The sequence below is a fragment of the Artibeus jamaicensis genome, unplaced genomic scaffold (genome assembly GCF_021234435.1).
Source record: "Artibeus jamaicensis isolate MK-2021 breed Jamaican fruit bat unplaced genomic scaffold, CSHL_Jam_final contig_513, whole genome shotgun sequence".
Classification (NCBI taxonomy): Eukaryota; Metazoa; Chordata; class Mammalia; order Chiroptera; family Phyllostomidae; genus Artibeus; species Artibeus jamaicensis.
In genome coordinates this window covers 37452-56305 of record NW_026521867.1, presented here as the reverse complement: position 1 = coordinate 56305, position 18854 = coordinate 37452, and the positions used below count along the sequence as shown (strand labels likewise).

The following is an 18854-nucleotide window of genomic DNA, read 5'->3' as shown; positions in this document are numbered from 1 at the left end:
GAGGAACCCCCAGAAAAAGAGCTAAATAAAATTAAGGCAAGCAATTTATCAGACATAGAGTTCAAAGCAATGGTTGTTAAAGATGTCCAAGAAACAGAGTGAAAACTACAAGGAATTTAGTGGGAACTAAATTAGCATGAAAAAGGACATAGAAACTATGAATAAGAAGCAGGTGGAAATGAAGAATACAATATCTGAAATGACAAATACCCTAGAAGAAATTAAAAGCAGACTATGAAGGAAAGGATTGAACCAGCAAGTTGGAAGACAAGGTAGAAAAAAACGCCCAGTCAGAGCAACAAAACAAAAAAAGGCTTAAACAAAGATAGTTTAAGAGAGCTTTGGAACGAGAAGCACAACAATATTAGCATCATAGGGATACCAGAAAGAAAAGAAAGGAAGAAAGGGACAGAATATTGTTTAAAGAAATGATGACAGAAAACATCCTTACCTGGGTGAAGGAAAAAGTAATGCAAGTTCAGGAAGCACAGACAAATCCAATCAAGATAAATCCAAACAGGCCCAATCTAAGACAATTAAAATGGTAACATTAGAATACAAAGAGAGAATCTTAAAGGCAGCAAGGGGAAAACAGCTAGTAACATAATAGGGAGCTCCAATAAGGCTATCAGCTGATTTCTAAACAAACACAAGCAAGAAAGGACTGGCACGAAATATTCCAAATAATGAAAAGCAAGGACCCGTAACCAAGACTACTGTATCCAGCAAGGCTTTCTTTTAAAATGGAAGGTGTGAAGAAGGCAGCGAGATAGGTGGGAACAGAGTCCACTTCTCCTTGTGCATGGGTGGAACACCTAGCCAATCTTCTAAGGAATAGAGTGAACAGCCAATGGTATCTTAGCATATATGAAGATTGCAGGCCAAAACTGTAGAGGACATTGAAAAATGAGACTGTAAGGAGAGTGCTTTGGGGCAGTAAGGTCCCTGGGACCAGCAATGGGACCAGGGCTGCTGCAGCCCCAGGCCCTCGACCTGCCAAGTCTACCACAGGATTCTCAGGAGAGAGCCAGATCAATAGCTCCCTCCCCTGCCAAACAAGTAGGTTTCAGCAGCACCAGAATGGACCTGGATGCTTGAAGTTGCTGGTGGGCGGGGGTAAGGATGAATTGGCAAACACACAGGGGTAGTGTGCACTCACTGAGACTGTGGATGCCAACTGAAAAGACTTGGGCAATCACAGACCCTGACCCACATAGTCCCCAGGCTGGCTGGAGAGTTGGGCTGTGTGAGAGGCAAGGCACTTGTTTGAAACAGCAGGCTTGAATAGGAGGCAATTTTGAAAAAGAAAAAAATGAGGCACTTGGTAGCTGTTTAGGGAATTCTTCCACAGCAGCCACCCCCACCACCCCTGGTACAAGCAGCCTCCACAGCCTCAGCTGTGGGCCCACCTCTGCTGCCAGGCCCCCGCTGGGCCCCTACTCCTAGCCACAGCGATGGAGAGCACCCAACCACACCTGTGAACCCAGTGGTGCAAAATGGACCCAGCTGCCCCCCACTCCTTCGCGGCTATCACTGCAGCAGCAGAAGGCAGTGCACATCTGACACCACCGCCCTGCCACTGTGCTCCAGCCCCAGCAGTGGAGGCCAAGTGCTCACAACAGCAGACAAGGGAATGAAACATGCCAGAACACGCCAGACCCCACCACCCCAACCACTGCTGCAGCAGCAGCAGTTTGCATGCTCACACCCAAAGCCCCAAGGACAAAGTGTGCCCAACCCTGCAGCCCAGCAGCTGCCCACCCTGCCCCAGCAGCAGAGGTCCAGCAATCACACCCACAGCCCCAGGGGCAGAGCAGGCGCCTGACCCCACCACCAGAGGCTCTGCTTGCTCAACCCCATCATCGTGTTCAACCCCATCACCCGGTCACAGCAGCAGAGGCTCACCCATGTCATCCAGGGCAGCTACTGCAGCGCCCCCACAGGGGCCCACTGGCTTGCTAAGAAGAAAGCAGAGATGCTCCCACAGAGGTAAGCAGCAGGGCTCAGAGAGTCAGCAATCCCCAGAAAGACTTAACTCAGTGAGGAGCCATACTACCCTGAAAAGACTCTGAGAGTCCCTAGAATCCAGGAGAGTAAAGAGCGAGAAGGTGGTGTGTGAGTTGCCCCTAATTGGTGCACCTCAAGGACAGCACAACTGGTGGACTGAAGGCGAAGGCCGGGCACGGAAGGGCACTGGGGGCCAAGCAGTGAACTGAAGAACTGGGCTGGAGGCTGGGCAACTACAAAGAGTGCGGTTCAGAACTGAATCCCATCCTTCACAAAACCACAGAAAGGGAGAAAAACAAAACCAATCCCCCCTCGGCCTTGCTGTTCCCAGGAAGACCATCAGAACTGGCTTGGCTTGTATTAAGCCAGCAAGAGGCACTTTTTAAAAAAAATTCTTCCTTTCTTTCTTTTCTTCTTTCTTTTGTTTTTTACTCCTTCCTTCCTTTTTTTTTTTTTTTTTTTTCCCACAAGTGGGACAATAAAACCTGGAGCTGTGAAAGGACCAGAGTTAGATCCAAAGAGGGGTCGTCCCAACAACTGAGATGGTGAGACAAATTTCACTTCGCTATTCCAGAGAACTTGCAAGTTTTTGTATACATGTATTATTTTTTTCATTATTTTTACATCTTTTATTTTATTAGTATTTTTTTATTTCTCTTCTTTCTGTTTAGTCTTCTTCACTTGGTTTGTGAAATTCCATTGTTTGACTGGTTTTCCTTGTTCTCTCTTTCATAGTGTATTTTTAATTTTCCTTCTTTCACTTCACTTGTGTTCCAATAGCAAACTACTCTAGGTTGTGTACTTCCCACTCTTATTACTCACATCATATAGATAATGTCATGTGATTGTTGCTCCATTACTATTGTAAATAACTGCTGTTCCATACAATTGTAAATATTACACAGCAACCCTTCCAGACTTTAGCTCCCTTCACTGTTTCTGGAACTTTATCACTATTGTGGTTAGCTCTATTTTCTCGCACACTACACCTATTTTCTATCCTTTACTCTCACTATATCTCATAATCTGACCTCCCTCAAGTTCACTGCTTTCCAGATCCAACTCACAGTCCTTCCCACCCACAACAAAAGTCTTATCTGTTTTCCACCCTTTCTAAAAAGTGGCTAGTTGGGTGAAATACCACCGTTAACACTATACATATCCAAAGGATCTCCTGTTTCTTCTCTATGAGTCCGCACTTTAAATACTATAGAACACACTCCCGCCGTCTTAATCCATTTTGCCTTCCCCCTCCAAACTGACCACATAAAAGAGTAGGTGGGAGCTGTGAACGCCAGTATATGTGCTGGAAGAGGAAACCCACCAACAAAAGAACCACCAACATAATAATGGAAGAAGGTGAAGGAGTAAGAGGGAAAGATTCTCTTTCCTTCAATTCCTTGAGGGAAAGAGAGCTGTGTGGTTTATTTTTGTACACGCAGCAACACGTGTGGCATGAGGCCCAGCCAAGCCCCTGTCAAGGCCTGGAGAATTAAACAGTAGCTGAAGGGCAGAGCAAAACCCGAATTCCTCCCTTTCATAAGGACACACTGACAGATCTGTCCTGCACTATAGGACCGATAAGCATTTAATGGGCCCTTTAACAGGGCCCATGAAATGTTGGCACGGTGGCAGGGCGGTGGGGCTGGGTATTTATTGCTCTAGAATATAAAAATTTTAAAAATTGACATTTAACTAAATACTTTCACATATGACATTTTAATAGCAACTCAACTCGTCATAATTATATATATTAGATTTACTTTAGGATATGGGTATGTTTTATATAATTTAGGGTAGGGATTTGAAAAGTAACAGTGCCTAGGCTTTTAAGAAGGTCTTTAAACCTCCCTACCTAAAAAATGTGTTCTGGCTGATACCTTACCCAGTTGGTTTGGGGTGATGAAGGAAAAGTCATATCCAAAGCAAAGCAAAACTTAAAAACAAAGACACAAACAAAACCATGAATGAACCCCCTTACATAGAGTTCCTTAACAGGTAACTACTGAATCATCAGAGGCAAGAGGGGCCATGGCCCAGCACCCTCCCCTCCTGGACCACAATCCCCTGGTCATTACAGGCCAGCAGGAGCTGGTGTTTATGTCCCAGGCTCCAAAAGCATGAAAAGGGAAGGTGGAAATTCAGCATGAGATGGTCAGGGAAAGCCAAGACAAGCAGCATGCCAGATTGCCCAGCAGCCGGCTGCTCCCATTTTCAAGCTGGCTCTTCTCCCCACAGCAAAGTTCAAGCTGAGGAGCTGGCTGCAAAACAGCTGAGAGACTCTGGAGGTGAAAAACAAAAAACATGCATACTCACAAAATACTTGATTGACTGCTGACTTTAGATTGATCTGTATCAGCTAAAAAAAGAAAAACAAAGGGCCCCCCAGTTCTGGTTATTCAGAGGATATACTTTATATAAAGTAGTCCCCAACACTGAATTAATGAATACTGACTATGGCTTCTAGGGAAATACAGGCCTTTGTTCTCACCACGTTGTCAACATAACCTTGCTTTATGTGTGTTTCTGATTAAAGGCATTTTATTTAACATGTACTGTTGGTTCATTAACATTGAACTCACAGCCAAGAGGATTATAAGTCAAGCCTTAACAAAGCTTACCTAATACACATTTTCTTTGTTAAGGTACACACATCCTTCTTGGCCTTAGAAACACTAGACAGCATGTCGGCACTTCAGCACAGTGCTTGGGGCCATTTTAAAACAGCCAAAGCACACCCTCGAAAAAGGCATCGAAACACGAAAAGCATGACACTAAACAGAGCACAATCCAGACACTTGTTCAGTGTGAGAGCTGGAAGAAGGCAGCAAGTCACCTTGTTTGACCTCAGCTGGAAAAGTGAACTTCATTGATTCATGTTTTTCACCTCTCTGCAAATGTCCAGGAATCACTGAGAAAGTGCCCTAAGTATTACTTTTGGAATTACAAATAAATGTTAGTGAGTAGGCAAATTCACACAGAATCTGCAAATAATGAGGATTGACTGTATTACCAAAAAGAAACAAAAAAGTATGTGTGCCTTCCAGTACTTTTTAAGAAAGTATGCTCTTGACCTTTTTGTAAGACAATGGAATCTAAAGTGAGCCAAATATTAGCAGCTTTAAGCATAGAAAAGCACTCAACAGTTGGGCAGGTACCATGGGGAAGATTTTATACCCACCTCCCACCCCAGCAAAAGGGCAGGGCTGCCCTTCCTTCCTGCAAGAGGCAGGTTTCCAAGAAGTGGTATACATGACTTGATTTTTAAGGCTCCTAAAGTGAATCATTTTAACGAAAATATTTTATAAAGTAGTACATCTGCTCCCTAAATTTAAGAATATCAAGTTTGCTTTACAGTTTGTCTTACTCATATAAAGTACAACTTTACAAAAAGTAATGTTCTAATCACATATTAAAAATATATACGTATATTACTCACACTAAATGTTTAATTTTCCTCTAGGTTTAGAAACTAATTACAGGGCAGATTCCATTCACCTTTCTTTTGAAACAATTCAATAAAAAGAAGCTAAAAATATATAGCATACTGTTCTTTTATGTGAGGAAACAAAACACGGACAGATGGTCAGATATAAAAATGGGAAAAAGAAGAGTTCTGCTGCAGCGAGAATCACTGGACATGCAAATGATTCTGAAACTGCACCTCAATGATTCTGAGTAAGTTATCCCCTATGGACTACAAAATAACATCCCCTATGTGTTACTTTCTATTTTACCAGAAATAAAAAGTAATAAAAATATGTTTAAGCCAGAGGAAGAGAGGAAAAAATCTACATGCCATTTATTACTCTTCTTAAAAATAACGAGCACCTAGCGGACTGCTAAGTAAGTGAATTATAAATGTCCCCCTTTTAAAGAGAACTTACTTTTGTCAAATGAATGACTTTTATATAAAATTTCAATTTAACTGCAGCTCTTAAGAATGACAAATTATAACCAAGTCACCTTTAAGACTACAAATAACTAAAAGCGCAATGTTTCTTTCATTTTAATCTATTCTGGCCTACTTCGAAGGCACAATTTTTTTAAACACATACATAGAATTAAAAAATATTTTAAAAACCTATCTCAGTAACAATAAAACACCAAAAGCTGGTCATTACCAAAAAAATGAAAAGTTAACAGGAAATTGCTTTAACGTTTTTCAAAAGCATAATTTAAAAAATATGAAACTACGTATATATTTGTAGCCTACGACCATATGAGGATAAAATAAACATTTGAAAACTTCTTGGCCTTTTTCTTCCCCCAAGTATTTAGTTGTATAATTCAATTCAAAGCATTATTATATTAGAAAATTCCGTTTATTCATCTTTCACTAACACAAACTTCCTGAGAAAGACATTTTCAATGTATTCACTTATTAATGATTTCATACTCTTTAATCTCAACCATTTCTAAGATGGGTTAAAAAATAAAGCTTTCCATGTCAGCTGATTTCTCAAAAGAAATGTTGCAATCTAGAAGAAACTGGCAAGAAATATTCAAAGTCATGAAGAGCAGGGACCTACAGCCAAGATTGCTCTAGTCAGCAAAGCTATCATTTAGAATTCAAGGGCACATAAAGAAAGCACTTCCCAGACAAGAAAACTAAAGGAGTTCATCATCACCAAACCATAATTATATAAAATGTTAAAGGATCTTATTAATAAAAAGAGTAAGATCAAAACTATGAACAATAAAATGGCAATAAATACATATCTATCAACAATTGAATCTAAAAAACAAATTAAGCAAACAATTTGAGTGTGTGAACAGAGACAGAATCATGGATATGGAGAGCATTTTGATGGCTGCCAGATGGGAGGGAGTTAAGGGGAATAGGTGAAGAGGTGAGGGGATTAAGGAGAACAAATAGACAGTTACAGAATAGCCATGGGGATGTAAAGTACAGTAGAGGAAATGGAGTAGCCAAAGAACTTATACACACAACCCACCTACACAAACAGTGGTGTGAGGACTGCCTGAGGGAATGAAGGTGCTGAATGGAGGAGGACAAAGGAAGAAAAAATGGGACAAATGTAATAACAAAATTAATAAAACATAACTTAAAAAATAAAACAAAGCCTCCACTTTAGGTGTTCAGATAACACAGATGCAAAAAAGTATTAGCTAAATTTGATAACTCACAAATGCTTCTCTATGCTGTAACTGCTGATAATGACAGTAGCAGCAGCATTTCCTGAAGGGTCATAAACAATTGTACTAAACTATTGATTGCTGTTCACCTTCAGTATACCACCCAATGACAAATCAATACCTGCAGTTCCACAGGCCTGCCTTTTTGACCTTCTATTTGGGGCAAACACACAAAATTGTAATTTGTTTTCTCTGCTCAAGGGAGGTAAGATCTCAGAGTACTGTTTTGGACAGTTGAGTATTCCAAAGGCATAGAGACTTAACCATTTGGAAAGAATATTTCACACACTTTTCTTCTTAAACAAGGTATACTGGATAGAAATTATTTTTTTCTTGATTTACAATCATCAGTGGGAATGTTAATCCTTGTCCAGTGTGTTGGAAGACAATTCACGTGTGTGTGTCTCACACTTCTGCATGTCTCATAAGCAGAGGCGCTGGCTTCTTTAGTTATGAACTCACTTTTCAAGGATGTGTGTATAGCAAATGGCATAGGAAGGTGGAGATACTATCTCCCTCCAGAGTAGAGGGCAGACTTGTTTATTGTCCAGTGTAATAAAAATAATGTCTCTCTGGGCTAAGATTGAGCAGGTTTGCTCAGATTATCTAAACTCAGGGTTCTGCAGCTGTGGACATATGGGGCAGGATGAGATGACCCAAAAATGGAGTTCATGCTGTCGGCTGGGCTGTAACACAGTCCCTTGTTTCTGACCCAGGAGTCCCATGTTTTCTGCCAAAATCAACATTGGGATTACCTAAATGTGGGGGGTTTTTGCTGTGACAAAACCCATCTGGGCCACTCCGTTTGCCCCTGTGGAACTTACAGGGCAAGAGGAACAAGGAGAGCAGACTGGAATGTGCATGTGTGAACAATGATGACTTCACTGTACTAGTCAGTGGGGGTGGTAGATGCCACTGAGTGAGCATGTGTACTGTGTGCCCATCACACTCAAAATGAATGAGCAAGTAGAGCAACAAATCTGTATCAAATTTTGTGCTAAGCTTGAACATTCCTCTGCGGAAACTATTCAGATGGTTCAGAAGGCTTTCAGGAAAGATGCAATGAGAGACTGGCAGCTGCATGACAACAGACCTGCTCATGTGCCAGGATACTTTTCCGGACAGAGCTTGTATATGACATTCTGTTCACTGGCAAGTCAGAAACCTGTGTCTCAACAGTCCCTGGCTGTGCTATTATCACACCTCCACCAGCAGAATCCAGAGGTCTACTAGCCAATAAAGTTTCTTGGGATTGTGTGGGTGGGTTCATAATGCCCAATCTCTTTAGCTACTGAGGAACAACTAATTGGCTCCTCAGCATCGCATCACCAAAAAGGCAGCCTCGCACATTGCTGGACTCTGAGTAGTGCAGGCAGTATGGCTCTGTGACATGTCAGTGTGGCCAGGCTGATTGCAGCATACACTTTGCTGATATAATTAAAGTTCATAATTAACTGACCTTAAATTACTCAAAAGGGAGATTTTCCTGGGTGGGCTTGACTCCATCAGTGAGAAGCCCTTTGGGAGGACTTTGGCCTTCCCTGAACACAGAGATTCCAAACTGCAGTGGGGGCTACATATAGTTGCTTTCCCTTTCCCCAGATCCCTCCTCCTAACCGCTGCCTGGGACCACAGTCTTTAGCTGGCAACTATGGGATCCAGCTGCTTCTCAGCAGCCCTTCCTGTCTGCCTGCCTCTGGACTTCTGGGTTACTTAGCTAGTCCCCATGATGAAGTAAGCCAACAACCTGTATGGTATGTGTGTTATGTTTTCTATTTTGTCCCTACTGCTTCTCCAGTTGAACCCTGGTTGATACACTCACCCTTGGACATTCTACTTGGTCCTTTATACTGGCTACACCACAAGGCAATACCTTGAGCTGTGCCAAAATCAATCGCCTGCATGGAGAAATGTCCAGCAAGCTGTGGCACGTTCTCTACCTTTGGGCCCCACTCTCGTTAAGGAGTCCCCATGGGTTAAGTTGTACCCATGGAGGTACAACTCTCCATGGCTGATTATTTTGCCAACTGGAGCCTCTGGCAAAGAGAGGCAGCCTCTACCTGGAGGCGCCCCTTGAGATCTTGGAGTCCTTGTCTCCCTGGATACTCCTGTTGGATTGGCAAGGTCCTGGAATCACAAGAATAATGACTACTCAAGTACACTGCAGGCCGAAGAGGGGTGCACAATGGGTCTCTGTACAATATAAAAATTCTCTTCAGGGAATAGGAATTTATTTGAAAAAAAAGTGAAATTATTGCTACTGAAATGGGTCACACAGATCTTTCTGGAGGTGGAGGGATAGGAATAACCTCAGCATCTAGGGAGAGAACTTACACTCAGGTGACAGAGGTAGAGAAGATCACTCACTCATGATTTTTGTCTTTCAGAACTGCACCTGGAGCAACCCTCATGAAGCAAAACACTATGGAGAGTTTCCCTCGAACTGTTGTAAGTACCTTAAATTTAACTGACTCCTGAATCTGCCAGCCTCTGACGGATGGCTCTGACTACAGTATGATCACCAGTACCTATGAGTCTATTGTAGGTAGACATGATATGGTAGGTAGAAATGAGAAACATGTGCCCCAGCTCCTGTACCTCCCATGCAAAACACCTGTCAATACCCCTAGCTATCTTCTCTACCCCATTTCTACATTGTATAGGCATTCTGTGGGGCAAATGTCACTCAGCTGGTAGCACAAACAAGACAAATTGGACTGACTACCCTCAGGCAATCCCTCCAAAACCAAGTTCTAAATATAATGTGAATTTAAGTGAAAATAATTAATGCCTACCAGCTGACTGTCACACTGGAGGCCCATAACAACCTTTGCCCTCTGAACCACATTGGGCCCAAATGTAAACTGTAAAGAAATACCTTTCCGGGGACCATATGTATAACCCTAAGCCAGTAATTTTTTTTCTGGAAGCCGGTATTAACTTTCCTTCCCCCAAAACACTGTTATTTGTATCTTAGACCTGCCGGTATTTCATAAACACCATACACAAGCTGTCAGGTAACCAATTACTAAACCAATGGTGGCAATCTTTCCAAAACTGCCCTTGGTTACCCAGGGAAGCTTCCTGGAGGGTTGACTCATTATCTTAAGTGCGCCCCAGGGGCAGTTTTACCTCTGAGTTATCCAATTACAAAAGGTGGTATAAAAATCTGTCCCTAACTTTAACTAAGTGAGCAGTAACCCCAGCTTGCCCCGCAGGGCATTCAGGTTTAGGGTCAGCTCACTGGCATGGTTGTTAGGGAAGACAGAATTGCTCCACACTTCCTCCTTGTGCCCACAGCAGACCCTGTGCAATGGCTAGTACATGTTCCTGCCCCTGGATTGATGCTTCAAACCAAGTGGGAAGGTCAATAGAGAAACTAAGAGAAAGACACCTGGTTTTCTAAGGCCCATGATGGTTTCTGGGATTTGTTCAGGGGGTTGGGATCGAAACCAAGGGACATGGTTCAGGTCAATAATGCAGCTTAGCCTGGTCCTGTTGCTTGCAGTCTTGTTGAGAGTCTGGACTAACAAAACTAATTTAGTCCCAGCCCTTGTCATATCAACTAGAGTGTCTGACTCAGGTGCACACTCATAGGCATATGCACCAGAATATGGTGTAGACGGGAGGACTGGCTCTTAAAGGGAGAGACTTTTCCTTGAGTCTCTGAGTTTATACACATCTTATGAGCAGAGGCCCTGCTGGCCTTTGTTCTGGACTGTCTTTTCCAGTATGTCTGTCTAGCCTACAGCCATGGAGGACCGTGCCTCCCCCAGCAGAGGGCCAGTGTGCTGACCTTCCAGAATAATAAAGACAGAGCTGTCTACACATGCGTGATCCAGTTCTTACCTCCCACTGTTCTCTTTTCAGTCCATTTTAAATGAAACTTGGCACCCAGACCTAAACTGAAACAACATGAGGTCAAATCCACTGAACAAGTCTCTGTCCTCATCTTCATATACTTTGATGTCAATGAAAGATGATCTCACTAAACTTTCCAGAAGCACCAGACCACAGTTGAAGAACTTTCTCATGCTTCTGTGGCTCTGTGACACCACACTCTCCAGCTGTCTCTTACTGCCTTGCTCCTTTTTTAGGCTTCAAAATATTAGTGCTCCTCCAGTTCAGTACTATACCTATCTTCTTCTCTCCCTGCACAGTCGCCTCAGAGAAACACTTCCATCTCCTCTCCACCCATGGTTTTCATTGCCATCTGTATGCTGACTGCTGACCACTTTCTAAAATACATTTCTAGCCCTCATTTCAAAACTTTTACATTAAGTTGGCTACTTGCTTCTCTACTTAAATTTCACCAGGTATTTAACATGTACCAAATTGAACTTGGCAGTATAAATCTGATCTCAGTCCCCGACCCAGATTTCCCAATCTCAGTAATTATACAACCATCTACTGAGTTACTCAAGTGATGAGCAAAAGACTCACCTTTCCCTTATTCCAGGGGTGTCTAACTCATTTTTACCAGGGGCCACATCAGCCTACCGGTTGCCTTCAAAGGGCCAAATATAATTTTAGGGCTGTACAAATGTAACTACTCCATAACTAGGGGCAAGGAGATGGGTGCTGCCTTCAGGTAGAAACAAGGTGCCAGGCTGGATAAAACAAGGTGGAGAGCTGGAGTCTCCCCATGAGCCTTGTGTCTGCCACCTATGCCTTACTCTCTAGCTAATCCACCAGCAAATCTTAGCAGTTTTCTCCAAACTGTATCTTGAATTTCCCATTTTACCCCATCTTTATTACTGCCACTCTATTCTCTGTCTTGTTCTTGGACTAATGGAAAAGGTTTCCAATTAATTGGTCTTACCTTTACCAGTCTGGCTCATTCCACCCATGTGGCATATAGCAGCAAGATGATCTTCTAAAAATATAAGTCCAAAAGTCTCTCCCCTGCTTAAAATTCCTCAAAGGCTCCCCATGGTCACTAGAGTAAAATGCAACCTCCTTATCATGGCACGTCTCTGCATGATTTGGTCCCAGACTCTGTCTCCCCCTAAGTCACCACCCCACAGTTACACTGGCCTTCTTCCAGTTCTTTCAATGCTGGAAATATCCTCAATTTTTCTAAAACTGGATCCTCCCGTTCTCAATGTAAATGTCACCTCCTCGGGAGGACCTTTCCTGATGGACTCAGTCCTATTTACTACTCCCTTGCAGTAATGCATGAGGGGAATGACTGTGTTTTAATAACAATTTGCTTACTTCTGGCTTTTAAAAGAATGCTGCTATAGGTTGAAGGTGCTCCCCCAGACCACCAATGTTGAAGTCCTCATTTCCAACCAGTACCTCAGAATGGAACCTCATTTAGAAATATGGTTTTTGAAGGTATAATCAGTTTAGCTGAGATCATACTGGGTTAGCATGGGCCCCAAATGCCGTATGACTGCTGTTCTTATAAGAACATGTGAAGACAGACACCCAGGGAGAACATCCTGTGAAGACGGAAGACTGAAGTGATGCATCTACAAGCCGAGGAATGCCTCAGGCTGCCAGCTGCTAGAGGAGAGGCTGGAAACAGAGGCCCCACTCACAGCCCTCAGAAGGAACCACCTCTGCTGACACCCTGATTTTGGACATCTAGCTTCTGGAACTGTAAGACAATGAATTTCTCTTGTTTTAAGCTACTCGGTTTGTGCTGCTTTATTACAGCAACCCTAGGAAACTAACACAAATGCCAAATTGGAAAGACATATATAGAAGTGACAGGCATTCTTAAAGGGGAAGGGAAGAGCATGGGGACATGAATGGTAGTTTTAATACATCTCCTGATAAGGATACTAAAAATCCTAGACTTCTATATAAGACAAATATAAGAATATCTGAAAGGGAGAGAGAAGGTCCCTAGTCAGACTGGCTAGGGAACCACGAAACCTGAGAAAAGACACAATGGTGACGTCCCTGGATTTTCATATATCTCAGACACGGAGCTGAAGAAGTTGGCAACTGTAAACATCAAGATATGCAAAAAACAAAACAAAACAAAACAAAACCCTGAACAAAAGCCTGCTCTTCCTAGCCACAAAACCAGGAAAGAGGCAGCCTAGCGAGACAGAAAACTTGTAGACAATAGCACTCTACTCCAGCAAGAAAGCACAGAAAAAACTACAGCCCCATCCATAGTAGCAAAAGCAAAGCTAGATTCCTTCCCTGACTTTAATAAGGAGATCCGTCAACTCACCCACCCTCAAGGTGATGGCAGAGTGGGGAGCTGGGAAATAATGAGCCTGACTCTCGAATACCAGTGTCAGTGGAGACCACTGGGAGCTTACACTTCCACCTGCACAGAAAGTAAAAACAAGACCCCTCCCCTTCCACAGTGGTGACAAGAGTTTACCTAACTCTATTGTACTGCTACCTGGACATCCATTTTGCTTGGCCAAGCGACCTACTGACTTTAAACTGACACTTGCCCCCCTCATGCAAGTACATACCCTAGACAGCAGCCAGGAGAGTCACCAGCAGATACAAGTTCCTATATGATTTCCCTAACAGCCTCTGTGATCAACAGTTTCCCCTCCCGCAGCCTTCCCTTGTGCACCCCTTAGATAAGACCCCCATGGGACTTCCCACAATCCTGAACTTTTGGCTTGAACTGACCAATCAAGCCTTAGCATGAGAACCCCGAAGCAAACCACAGACCCTAATAAAGGCATGTACCCCAGGTCCTGCCATTCTCTCTGCCTGCATCCTGCCTTGACCACCCCATGTGGCCCCACAAGGAGTGCCAGGAATCTCCTCCAGAACCTGTGAATAATAAACTTCTCTACTTCAGTTTCTCTTGCAAGTTTTGGTTGAGCTACAGTAGTATCAGAGGAGGACTGGCAGTGAGTCAGAACTTTACAACCACCCATCCATAATCAGGCCATGCCCATCTCCACCCCAATGTCTGTGAAAGACAGGTGGGGAGCAGTAATGAAACACTCTTACCCCTCCCAAATAGAAGCTTATCCTGTGGAGGCCTAGTGGGAAGTGAAAATCCCACCCCACCTCAGACACCAACAGGATGAAATCAAGAATCTGAACTGCTGGTCTCACCTGTAGTAACAAGTCAGCGACACCCCCTCTCTTCAGAGGTATCAGAAAAAAACTCACTAAAACAGAGGTATTAGATAAAATCCAGAGTCTCAGAACATAATACCCAAAATGTCCAGATTAACTGAAAATCACTCAGCATATCAAGAACTAGAAAGAACTCAACATGAATGAAAAAAGGCAATCAAGTGATGCCAACACCAAGATGACAGAATATTAGAACAATATGACAAAGGTTTTTACTCCAACACCATATGCTTCAATGAGCAATTACAAATATGCCTGAAACAAATGAAAAATTAAAAGGTCTCACAAAAGAAATGGCAGCTAAAGGTCTCCAGTTCAATTCCCAGTCAGGGCACATGCCACTGGGTCCCTGTGGTGGCCCACAAGAGGCAACCACACATTGACATTTCTCTCCCTCTCTTTCTCTCTACCTTTCCCTTTCTCTAAACATAAGTAAGTAAACTTTAAAAAAGAAATAAGAAAAAGAAAAGAAATGGAAGTTATAAAAGAACCAAATGGAAATTTTAGAACTAAGAAACACAGTATCTGAAATGTAAAAACTCAGTGAATGAAGGGAACACATGGAAGAATTGGTAAACTGGAAGATAAAACAACAGAAATTACCCAACCTGAACAGCAGAAAAAAATAGACTTGAAGAAAAAAAAAACAGAGCCTTAGAGCCTGTGACACCATAGCAGTCCAAAAAGGGCAGAGTTAAAAAAGTAATTGTTAAAAATTTTCCAAATCTGGCAAAAGATATAATTCTACAGATTCAAGAAGTGAACCCCAAACAGAACAAACCTAAAGAAATCCACTCTATCAACACCAGGCCTATTTCACTCAGCATAATGCTTTCCAGTTCCATTCATGCTGTTGCAAAGGGTAGTAGCTCCTTCTTTCTCTCTGCTGCATAGAATTCCATTGTGTATATGTACCACAATTTTTTGATCCATTCATTTACTGATGGGCACCTAGGTTGCTTCCAACTCTTGGTATTGTAAATTGTGCTGCTATGAACACTGGGGTGCATAGGTTCTTTGATATTGATGTTTTAGGATTCTTAGGATATAATCCTAGCAGTGGAATTGCTGGGTCAAAAGGCAGGTCAATTTTGATTTTTCTGAGAAGATTCCATACTGTTTTCCATAATGGTTGTACCAGTCTGCAATCCCACCAACAGTGGACTAAGGACCCCTTTTCCCCACACCCTCTCCAACATTTGTTGTTTGTTGCTTTGTTTATGATAGCCATCCTGACTGGTGTAAAGTGGTATCTCACTGTGGTTTTAATTTGCATCTCTCTGATAGCTAACGATATTGAGCATCTCTTCATGTGTCTCTGGATATTCTGTATGTCCTCCTTGGAGAAGTGTCTGTTCAAGTCCTTTTCCCATTTTTTAATTGGGTTAGATGTCTTCTTAGAGTGGAGAAAGCTAAACAACAAAACAAACAAGCAAGCAGAATAAAAACAAAGACACTGAAATAGAGAACAAGGGGACAGTGACCAGAGGGGAGAGGGAAGGGAATTGAAGGGGGAAAGGAGGAGGGATTTGGAGGAACAAATGAGAAGGACTCAGGGACAAGAACTAAGGGGGGTGGAGATGGGAGGGAAGTGGGGAGCATGGGACGGGGGGGCTGGAATGGGAGAAATAGACAAAAAACTGTACTTGAAAAATAACTAAATAAAAAAAAAGAAATCCACTCTAAAACATATCATAATCAAACTTTTGAACACTAAAAAAAAAATGTTGAAAGCAGAGAGAAGATAAACACTACCTAGAGGGAAAAAACAAATTCAAATGACAGTGGGTTTTCCATCATAAATCATGGAAGCCAAAGCAAGTGGCAGAACATTTTTCAAGTGTTGAAAGAAAAGAACTATGAACCCATATATTATACCCAGTGAAAATGTTCTTCAGAAATGAAGAGGAAATCAAAGCATTTTCAGATAAAGAAAAACTATGAGAATCTCTTAGCAGCACACCTACCCTAAAAGAATGGATAAAGGATGTCTAAACAGCAAAAAAAATAAAAGAAGAAATCTTGCACCAACAGAGTCAATCCACTAACAAAATACAGCAATCCTGATGTGTATAAAAACAACAAAGCTGTTGAATATGTGAAGGAAAAAACAGAATAAAGAAATAAATAAATCCATAATTATGGTTAGAAATTTTAACATCCCTTTCTCAGCAATTGGTAAAATAACTAGAGAGAAAAGCAACAGGGATATAGAACCAAACCATCAATCAACAGCATGACTGACCTACATTTATAGAACATTCCATTAACAACAGCAGAATGCACATTCTTTTCAAGTGCCCACAAAATATACACCAATAAGACCATACCCTGGACAACAGAAAAACACATAACAAATTTAAAGAAGTGAAATCATACAGAGTGTATCTATCCTTTGACCTCAATGGAATCAAAATAGAAATCAAAAACAGAAAGATCTTAGAAAAATTGGCAAGAAAATGTCTTACAATCCTGAATAAAAGTAAAAAATACACCATGAAATCTGGGGAACACAAAGGACTAAAAAGAGAAGCATATAACATTCATGCACATTAAATAAGAAAAAAGTCTCAAATCAATAACCTAAGCTCCCACCTCAAGAACCCATAAAAAAAAAAGCAACATAAACCCATAGCAAGTAAAAGAAAAAATAATAAAAAAAAGAAATCAATAAAATTAAACAGAAAGACAAGAGAGAAAAATAATGAAAAAATAGGTGGCTCTCTAGAGAGATTATTAAAAATTAAGTATCTTCACGAGCCTGGCAAAGTACAAAAGAGAGAAAACACAAATGACCAATATCAGAAATAAAACAGAGGATATCATCACAGACTCTGCACATATCATGAGGATAACAGGGAACGCTATGAACAAATTTATGTATGCAATTTCACAACTTAGATAAAGTGGACCAATTTCTTGAAAAACCCAAACTACCACTAATTACCCAATATGAGATAAAAATTTTAATGGCCCTACAACTATTAAGAATATTGAATTCATAATTTTAGAACTCCCAGAAAAAGAAATCTCCAGGCCCAGAAGGTTTCAATGGAGAATTCTACAAAGCATTTAAAGAATTAACAACAGTTAACATCAGTTCTAAACAATCAATTCCAGGAAACAGGAGAAGACATTAGAAAGAAGAAAATAGAAAGAAGAAATTTTCTATTTCATTTTATGAAGCTAGTATTTCCCTAACAAACCAGACATTATAAAAAAAAATAACTACAGTCCTGACTGGCATGGCTCAGTTGGTTGGGTTTTATCACACATAGCAAAAGGTCCACAGTTCTATTCCTGGTCAGGGCACATGCCTGGGTTGAGGACCAGGTCCCTAGTTGAGATGCATGTGACAGGCAACCAATTGATGTTTCTCACTCACGTCAATGTTTCTCTCCCTCTCTCTCTCCCTCCCATCTCCTCTGTCTACAATCAATAAGTTAAAAAATTAAAATTAAAAAAGAAAGCTATAAATGTCCCTTATGGATATAGAGATAAACATCCTTAAATTATTAGCACATACAATTCAGCAATATATACTAAGAGTTATATACCATAATTAAGTGGGTTCCTTCCAGGGGAGCAAGGCTAGTTCAATACACACATTTGAAAAGATATTCATGTAATCTATCATTTTAATAGGCTAAAAAAGAAAAATCACATAATTATATCAACCAATGCAAAAAAGCATCTGATAAATTTCAACATTCATTCACGATAAAAAAAAAACTCTTAGAAAAATAGGAATAGAGGAGAACATCCTCAACTTGATAAAGGACATCTACAAAAAAAAAACAACCCTATGGTTGGGTTGCTCAGTGGGTTGCAGTGTCATCCCACACACCAAAAGGTTGTGGGTTTGACTCCCAGTCAGGGCATGTGCTTAGGCTACAGGTTTACTCCCAAGTCAGGACATGTACAGAAGGCAACTGATTGTTTTTTAAAACATATTTTATTGATTATGCCATTACAGTTGTCCCATTCCACCCCTTCATTCCCCTCCACCCTGCACACCCCCTCCCACCCACATTCCCCCACTTTAGTTCATATCCATGTGTCATAAGTACTTTAGCTTCTTCATTTCCCACACTATTCTTCCCTTCCCCCGTCTATGCCACTTATTCTCTGTACCTTTTTCCCCCTCTCCTCCCACTCCCCTGTTGCTAACCTTCCATGTTATCCCCATTTCTGTGGCTCTGCTCCTGTTTTAGGCGACTGCTTAGTTTGCATTTGTTTTAGGTGTGGTTCTTAATAACTGTGAGTTTGCTGTTCTTTCACTGTTCAATTTTTTTTCTTCTTTTTCTTAGATAAGTCCCTTTAACATTTCATATAATAAGGGCTTGGTGATGATGAACTCCTTGAACTTGACCTTATCTGAGAAGCACTTGACATGCCCTTCCATTCTAAATGAAAGCTTTGCTAAATACAGCAATCTTGGACGTAGGTCCTTGCATTTCATGACTTGAAATACTTCTTTCCAGCCCCATTTTGCCTGTAAGGTCTCTTGAGAAATCAGCTGACAGTCTGATAGAAACTCCTTTGTAGGTGACTGTCCCCTTATCTTTTGCTGCTTCTAGAATTCTCTCCTTCATTTTAATCTTGGCTAATGT

At 41.5% G+C, this 18854-nt stretch overlaps 1 protein-coding gene across 3 annotated transcripts in view; it reads right to left on the bottom strand.

Annotated features, from left to right (window-relative positions):
* Positions 1–18854, bottom strand: part of CUNH2orf76 (chromosome unknown C2orf76 homolog) — a 99148-nt gene that overhangs the window by 63130 nt on the left and 17164 nt on the right. Inside the window, exons 2-3 of one of the 3 annotated variants that reach the window (XM_053668853.1) lie at positions 4324–4366; positions 452–527 (exon numbers count right to left, since the gene is read on the bottom strand). The exons of 1 other annotated variant lie outside the window; for it this stretch is intronic. The gene's annotated coding sequence lies outside the window, so the exon portion shown is untranslated. The remainder of the gene's footprint in view (positions 1–451; positions 528–4323; positions 4367–18854) is intronic. One more of the 3 variants, XM_053668854.1, reaches the window with a different exon arrangement.